Source organism: Ursus arctos, unplaced genomic scaffold, assembly GCF_023065955.2.
Source record: "Ursus arctos isolate Adak ecotype North America unplaced genomic scaffold, UrsArc2.0 scaffold_2, whole genome shotgun sequence".
Classification (NCBI taxonomy): Eukaryota; Metazoa; Chordata; class Mammalia; order Carnivora; family Ursidae; genus Ursus; species Ursus arctos.
In genome coordinates this window covers 62,026,690-62,035,070 of record NW_026622874.1, presented here as the reverse complement: position 1 = coordinate 62,035,070, position 8,381 = coordinate 62,026,690, and the positions used below count along the sequence as shown (strand labels likewise).

General features: G+C 52.1%; 1 long non-coding RNA gene and 1 other non-coding gene across 2 annotated transcripts; both read right to left on the bottom strand.

Annotated features, from left to right (window-relative positions):
* Positions 1-4,687: 4,687 nt before the first annotated feature.
* On the bottom strand, positions 4,688-7,335 carry LOC130544319 (uncharacterized). The gene is made up of 3 exons (XR_008960515.1): positions 7,216-7,335; positions 6,697-6,831; positions 4,688-5,131 (listed from the first exon to the last, which is right to left on the bottom strand). It is a non-coding gene; the product is annotated as an uncharacterized LOC130544319 (long non-coding RNA).
* TRNAR-UCU (transfer RNA arginine (anticodon UCU)) lies at positions 7,096-7,169 on the bottom strand. Its single transcript has one exon. It is a non-coding gene; the product is annotated as a tRNA-Arg (tRNA).
* Positions 7,336-8,381: the final 1,046 nt, after the last annotated feature.

Sequence of the window (8,381 nt, the reverse complement as noted above, 5' to 3'; positions counted from 1 at the left end):
CTTGCCCTGACGCTCCACAGACACCCAGACCGCTCCCACCACCGACTTCCATGCCACTTAATCTAATGTTGACTTGGGTTATGACCATTCTGGACATGGCAGTAACACGTGGCGCCCCGCCACGGCCCCTCCGTGGACACTCCCTGGGCTTTGGCGGTGGTGCAGTTCTGCTCTCCGTCCTACCCCTCCTGTACGACTTCGCTTTCTCTCCTCAATGTTGGAGTCCTCTGAGCTCGTCGCTGGCCCCCTCACTCTGCACCTTCCGCCAGCCGGCCCCATGCAAACGTCTGGCTCCCGACATGCAGAGGACTCCCCAGATCAGATCGCCAGTTCAGACCCGGGTCCAGCTCCCGACCTCACACACACCCGACGTCTCTTGGAGATCTCCAGAGCACCTCCAGAAGAGAGGCCCAAAGCTGGGCTCACCTTTTTCTGCCCTGAACCTGCTCTTCTTACCTGTTCCTTATCTTGGTCAGTGGGACACGAGCCAGAAATCGTGGCGCCGTCCTGGGCAACTTCTTCCTCTTTCTGCCGTTTCCACTCTGTCACCAAATCCTGCACGTTTCGGCTCCTACACATCCCTACACCCCAGCTTCTCCGCTCTGTCTCCATCACCCTCCCCGGAGCTGCGCCACGCCCCACAGCTAGCCACTCTCCTTCAGCTCTGGCATCTCCCAGGCGCCTTCCAGGCTGTTCTCTGAGCTGCAGTGAAAGCCATCTTCCTAAAATGCAAATCTAATCATGCAATCTTTGGCTTAAAATCTCCAGTGGTTTCCCTCCGTCTTTCAGAAAAGGACAAATCCCGCTAGAGTTCCTACGCAGCCGTGTGGGGTCAGGCTCTCTCCGACTCTGCATCTCTCTCTGACTCCACTTACGCCACCTTCCACCTCCCTATCCCTGGTGAGACCACCCCGCCTCTCCTTCTCTGTTCTCTCTGCCACCGTGACACCTTGAGCTCCCTGGTCCTCGGTCCGGAAAGCTCCTTCCTCCTTCGTTCTCTGCCTCGCCATTTCCCACTGATCTTTTGGACTCTACTCCAGAGCCACTGCCTGGAAGAAGCTTCCCGGCCTGTCCGAAGGGCTCAGCTCCCCCGCCTCAGACCTGCCCGCCCTGCGGATCACCCCTTTACTCACAGCCCGATTTTCTGTGTGAGCACCTGTGTCTTCTGCTCGTCAGTGTGTCCCAGGACCTAGTTCAGTGCTTGGCATATAGCAGGTATTCAATAAATGTTTGTTGAGTGAGTAATGAAGTTGTGCGCATTCCCTGCCAGGTTTCCAGCCCCTTAACCTGTCTCGGGACTATCTCCCCCTTCATCTCTGAGTGGGTGCTCAGAGGTCACAAGCTCATTTTTAATATTAATTTATTTCTTTTCTTTTATAACTGGGGTATGCCAGGCACCCATGTGGGGCACGCCAGGCAACACTTTTACTATCAGATTCAAGGTCAGCTAATTATTTTTGTACTTAAAAAGTGCAGCTATAAGGAAGTAGAACCAAAATTTGTACTAGAATGTAGCGTAAAGTGTTAAGACTTCAGGGAAATGCCGTGCTTGGCGAAAGCCCCTTAGCCTTTGTTCCTGACACCTGGGGGTCAGCAGTCACTCTCCTCTGCTGGTAGGAGCACGCCTAAGTACAAAAATTTTGAAAACACTGTTAGAAGTTTGTACATAATCAGAAAAGAAAAAAGTTTTGTATTCCTTCAAAATAAATAAAATTGGTTCTAAATTGTCTGCAATTCTGGACGCAGCCATTTCTCTCCTCCAAAGTGGCCCATAGATGTAGGAAAAGAAAGAAAAGATTATGAGGGGCTGTTAGTGATTCCCAGGTGACACTCCTCCCAGACTCAGGAGGGAGGTGGGTCTGCGGGAGGAACGCTCCCAGGAAGGGCCCTGGCCAGGAGCGGGGAGCCACACTCTGGGCTCCCCTCCCCACACCATGCGGATGGACTTGCCTCATGCCTGCTTTAAAGCCCGGCACTGCTCGCCAAAGAGGCTTCACAGGGGCCTCTCCACAGGCCTGTGGAGGCTTTTCCCCCGGCTGCACGAGGATCCCTGCACAGTCTCCATGCTCAGCCCCAGAGAGAAAGGCGGGGCCCCCACAGCAACTGCAGGGAGCGGACGTGGTCTCCGAGGGTAACTGTGCTTCTCTACTCCCCCTGGCACTCCACGATGCCCAGGCATTTCCAAGGGACAGCGACATGTGGCCGGTGGCCAAGTCCCCCACATCCTCACCACGGTCTCCAGGAAACCAGCCTAATGGCTGGAACACTGTCCACAAACAAAGGAAGCAGCAAGTGTTTTGGCCCCTACTGTGTATCTAACCATCCAGACACTTTGACATTTTACCTTATTTAATTCTAGGTATTATTCGGCTCATCGCTAGATGAGGAAATCAGGGCTCAAGAGGCCTAGTGCAAGCTCGGGTCATACAGCTAGCAAACAGCAAGACCTCAGACCAAGTCCCAAGTCCGCTGTCCCCAGGCTGTCACCTCCTCCACTGAGCTTGCGGTTCCCGTGCCTCGTATCATATCCATGTCCCACCACCGCTCTGTCGAGGGACCCCTCCTCAGAGTTCTCAGTGAAACAGCATCACCATCACAGAAGCAGAAAGATCCCGCTCCTAGGGAGGGCACAGCGAAGTTTACAGACATCCTGTTCCATGATAATTTATAGAAATGACTGAGGACGTAAACACCGAAATAATGTTTGGGGGAGAGTAAGTTCCATTTGCTACGGCTTTTAAACACAAACAAAACACACATTTTTGCTAGTAGGTGACAACCATTGTAATGGCAATAAATAAAACTAATTAGTTCTCAGACAAAATGTAAGTGACCCATGCCAGCTCAGCTCTTCAGAGATGATAAATCACTTTTCCGGGCGGATATTGTGATAAAACCCTCCACGGCTGGTGGCACCAGCACCACTACTTGGGAACCACGGTGCCTCACCTCGCGGCTTCTAGAAGGCTTTGAGTCCAGCAGACCTGCAAACAAGCCCCTGTCCCAACCATGCTGTTCTTCACCCGCAGGCAAAATTACCCTTGTAACATGTAAATGAGGTTCCAATACTCCTCTGCTCAAACCCACTGATGATTTCCACTAACACGAAGGAAAGCCTGACCTACAAGCCTCAAGCCAGCACTGGCCGGTGGGTCTGGAATTGCCCCGAGGAAGCGTTTTGAAAATCTGGTGTAATTTTTGTTTTGCTAAAGACCGGGCACACGACTAGCTGTAGAGAGGAAGGGTACCTGGGGCTTGCGTGTCCTGTCCTGCAAGGGACAGGTGCATTTCGGGTAATGCAGACTCGCCTCGTGTTGTGCACTTCTTTTGAATGACCTACTGAAAAGCTAGCTGTTGGTATCTGGGCCTCGAATCTAACTTGTTTTTACATATAAATACAGAGAGCTTTCTGCATGGTTGAAAACGTCCTAAAATATCCATGAATGCAAAACGCCACAATATTGGCGAGAAGATTGGATTTGTCTGGATCACAAATTTATCGACAGCGTTCACCAGTTTGGAAAGTCGCAGCACTGCTGGTACACGTCATCCCTCGTGATAGCTGAGTCGACCAGGAGGCACACCTGCAGTGCTCTGCACACATGTATTCCCGGCCGTTGCTCTGAGTGTGATTCGTCGTGTCGGTACAAGACGGCTAGTGTAGTGTACAAATCAGTTATTACAAACTGATTCCCTTTTATTGTTGTCTTCTATTACAATGAGGATATTATGTTGATTTAATTTTGTGCACAGGACGCTTACGTGACCTATGAATTTCATTGCTGGAAAGTAAAGCGAGCAAATACTGGCCTGACTTTACAAGGCCAAGTTGGGCGTGACGGGGCCGAGGGCGTCACCCTCTGGGATGTGCCCCATATTAATGTCTGAACCGGTCTCCCCATCTCTCCCTCCACCCCAACCACACTGACCTTGGTGCTGTCCTCCAAAGCCATCTAGCTGGTGCCCACTTGAGGGTCTCTGCTCTGGTTCTTTTTCTGTTTGGAATGTCGACCCTCTGGGTCTAATTGATCTCTCTGGTTTCACTCATTCTTCACCTAAACGTCTCCTCCTCTGAAAGTCTTCTGTGATCACCATGCCTCACATGGGTCTACCTCTTATCCTCAGTTAAGTTCCTCCCACCGGTACCTCTACCTACAACAATATCATAATGGTACCTGCCCATCTCTCCTTTATCTCTGCCGCAGGAACACGCACCCACCGTGGGAAGCGGGCGATACTATTGTGGATCATGGGCCCTAGGACATGGCCGGTGGCAGGGAGCAGGAGCCCGATGACTATTTGTAAAGCGCGTGAATTAACGCATGTGTTCCTGATTCCTGGAAGCTACGTTTCTTTCTCTCCCATCTACATAATTTATAGCCAATCTAAGTCAGCATTAATTCTTTAAACATATCCATCAAATGCCTACCATATTTCAGGCACTGAGAATACAATAATAAATAAGGCACATCTTGCCCGCATACCTTGTAATCGATGACCAGCTCGAGGACTGCTGAAGCATTTGAGTCCTCCAGTGAAGTGACTTTATAAAAACAACAACAGCAATTTCTATTGTACATGCTAAGTATCATTACAATACAGAAATTATGATATTCATAAATCAGAAGTTATGTCTCATGTATTAAGAAGAAAGCTAATATCTCATATAAAGAAATTTTTACCAATGTGAGAAATCTTGCCCCCAGTGCTTGTGATATCCTTCTCCAAGTCCCTAGGACACCACTCCTCAGAGCTTGGGGTAGCTGGAGACTGGCTGACATGTGAGTATGTGGAAGCTTCCAGTTCCCTTGAGTGGTAGAGTTAGCAGGGACCTCTACCTACCTGGCCGAGACGCAGCTCCCAGCTAAGACACAGGGGAAGCGTCCACTCTCTGAAGGACTCCACCAGCTGGAAAGTTCAGTCCATCCTCTTTCCTGGGGCAGCACAAGTCAGCGTCAGCCCCAGCTGATGGCCCACAGCCGCCCTGGGTGCGCTGGACAGGGACTGACCGTTCGGGCCCATTCCTTTCCTCACTTCACAGCCAGGCACAAGGAGGAAACAGAACGCAGAGCTGACACAGCATATGTCTCTATGCAGAGCCACACCACGGACTTTCTCATCATTTTCCCATCTGGAGGACATATAAAACAACCTTGTGGTTACAAGTAAGCAGCTCAAGTTCAGGGAGTTTTTCTTAAGCCAAGGTCTTCGAATTCCAAGGTCTACAATGGAACCGATTGGCTGCAATCAGGTATGGGGGCTGTCCACGGGCTTCAGTCCTCACTGGTAGCGAGCCTCACCTGAGCAGCTGCCTACACTGAATCCTCATCAAACATTTCAACAAATCGCAGTTCAGTGCCCACTGGGACACACATCCCCTCCCTGCTTCACCCCCAACCTCCCACCCCCACAATGTCATGGAGCTCTTATTCCTAGAAAGCTTCTAGAATTGAGCAAACCTTGGAAAGGGTCATAATGAATTCATAACCTTGCCCCGACCTTGAGCAACCTCCCTACTTCTCACTGTGAGCAGCCCTGTTCCAATAGAATGATGAAGGGGAGCCAGAATGAGGGAGTGTTCTGAGCTTGGTTGGAAAAGGTGGCATGCCGCTTTGCCAAACTCCCTCCCCACCCCACCCCACATGCACCAATTTTTCCTCTCAGACCAGAGTTTAAAGCAAAAATATCTAGGATAGGCAGAGCGAACAATGAAAGAAAGACTCCAGAAGGGTCTGCCCAGGGATTTCTGGTCCACCCTGGTATCTTCCAAAGGGCACATCCACGGGGCTGGTGGGGGAGAGTTAATATCGGAATTGAGGTTCTACCAAAAGAACTCAAAGGTAAAGCTTTGTGGGCTCTTAACTGCAAGAATGTTAAGTCCCTTTAAAGCACCCCAGTACTTCGAAGGAGTTCAGGAGCTTCCGTTGGCTACAAAATGTGCAGGCGTCCTAAGGGCAGAAAACATCAGCCTCCCACCCGAGTCCCCCTATCTGCTCTGTCAGTTCCCACCTCTCGGCAGGGCTTGGTGGAACCCTGTGTGGACCGGCCCCTTGCCCCACACCAGCTTCCTAGAGCCTGAGTGCAAGGCTGTGTCCGCTGGGTGCCCGTGCAGAGCCCCACGTGGGAGAGATGCTGACGCCCCAGCAGAGGCAGGAGAGGTGTGTGTCTCAGGTTTCCTGGGTTCACCTGGGGTGGAGGTCGCTTCCTGGGATGGCTGGCTCCCTCTAGCTCATAGGCTGGAGGCCGCACTCTGCAAGGGAGAGAGAGAGCCAGACCAGCCCAGAATAGAACCCCAAGCTCCCAATCTTGCTGAATATGGCTATTAGATGAGGCAGGGAAGGAGAGCAGAAGTGAATGCAGGACGAGAGCGGGGTGAGGAGATGTCTTGTTGGAATTATGGACCTAACCCCCCCCCCCCCACCCTCTGAGCTTGTCCTGCAAGCAGGAAAGGCTTCCAGCTTGTCACAGGAGCGTGAGACCTTTGAGTTTCCCGGGACAAGTTCATCTGCCACTGAGAATTCGTGTGTGCAGTTTATTCCACTGAGACAAAGAGCAAGGAGTGCATCTCACTCACAGATTAGAAAGGGAGTGATAAGCTTCAGCATGAAAAGACCCAGGAACGACAAAGATGGTGAATAAACTGTTCTCTGCACGACCCCATCCGTCTCCTGACACCCTGGGCGAGGGGGCCCTTACCTTAGAGGACAGCAGGACATTTCCTCGTGGACATGTGGGTCAGTCTGCCTTTTCATGTTCTCGGAGAAGGAGGGAACCACCATGGTCCCAGAACCCATGGCCTGGCACCCCGGTCCCTGTGTGCCAGTGATTCTCCTGGGAAGCAAAGGATTCAAAGGCTGTGTCAGTCGGCTGAGCAGAGACAGGCAGCAGACATCTGAGCCTTGGCCAGACAATGAAAATCCATAAAGGAGGAACAGAGAAAGAATGAAGGGGGAGGGTAGAGAAAAGGAGAGGAGGTCCAGGATTCCCAAGGAAAGGGGTTTCCTTTCTCTTCCCCAGAACCTCTGGGGACAGATAAATACAATTACCAACCTAGCATGACAGCTCACAAAATAAAAGAGGCACCTGCCAGGTGACCATCTCTGCCGGGACTCGAACCCGGAACCTCTGGATTAGAAGTCCAGCGCGCTCGTCCATTGCGCCACAGAGACCTCACCACACACACAGCATCAGCACCAGAACTGAAAAAGCACATACCTTCTGCATCACCAGCCATCTCGGCATCCTGCTCCGGAGCGGTGGGGGGGCAGGGACAGCTGGAAAATCTGGAGTGGAGATCCACCCGCCGGCTCCGCCAAAGCTTTTCTCAACACTGTGGGTCCTGGGTCCTTGGGGGATTGGAGGAATGGGGCGGTAGTCATTTTCAGCACCTAGGAGCTCCGATGGGGTGGGATGGAGCTGGAGCCTTTGCTCCTTCCTCTCCAGCCCTGAGGGAGGATACAGGGAAGTCTGTCTATTCTCATGCTAATTAAGCAGAGTGCACCCAGCCCCGGGAGCAAACGGAGCCGGCTCTCCCGCCACCCCTCTCCCTCACTGTGGTTTCATCCCAGTCCCGGGGCTGGGCAAAGCTGGGGATTCAGGAAAGCCCTCCTTCCCCGAGACAAAGGAACTGCTCCCGTATAGAAGCCCTGTGAACGGCGGTGGCTGCACAGCCAGGCGGGGAAGCCAGGCTCGGGGGACTGGTCCATCTCTCCACTGTAAGAGCTGCATCTGTCAAGCCCCGGGAGGTGATACCCAGAGTCTGATGGGATGTGCCTTCAACATCTTCGCTGGAATTATGGATGGGGAGGAGACGGAAGAGTGGTGAGTGTGTGTTTGTGTGTGTGTGTGTGTGTGTGAGAGAGAGAGAGAGAGAGAGAGAGAGAGAGAGAGAGAGGAGGAGAGAGAGGGGAAGGGAGGGAGGGAGGGAGAACATACAGGGAGGAGGGTAAGAGTGGCAGCTCCCTAATGAAATGCAGGTGGTCCTCACACAGCCCTCTGGGAACACCTACCTGCCCCCTTCCCCCAAGCTCCCTAGCTCCAGAGCTGCCATTCTTTCTTCCCAGGACTGCCTAATTTAAAGAATGAGGGTTTCTCAGCTGCTGGGCTTGCCAGAGGCATCCCAGGAGAATCAAATTGGCCAGCCCTCCATAACCATATATAAAGACCTCCACGCCCAGCCCAGATCCAAGAAAACAGTTCCTATGTTTCAAAGCCTCCTTGAGAAGATGCAACCCCTAATCCCTGTTGGTTGTAGTTTCCACTGTGCTGGTTCTCCTGAATGTCTAATCCAAGTCCTTCCTGCTTCACCTTCTGCTCTTTCTCCCGTTTGATTGCCAGACGCGCCAGAGGACAATTGGCCTCTATGCTCCCAATGACAGTGC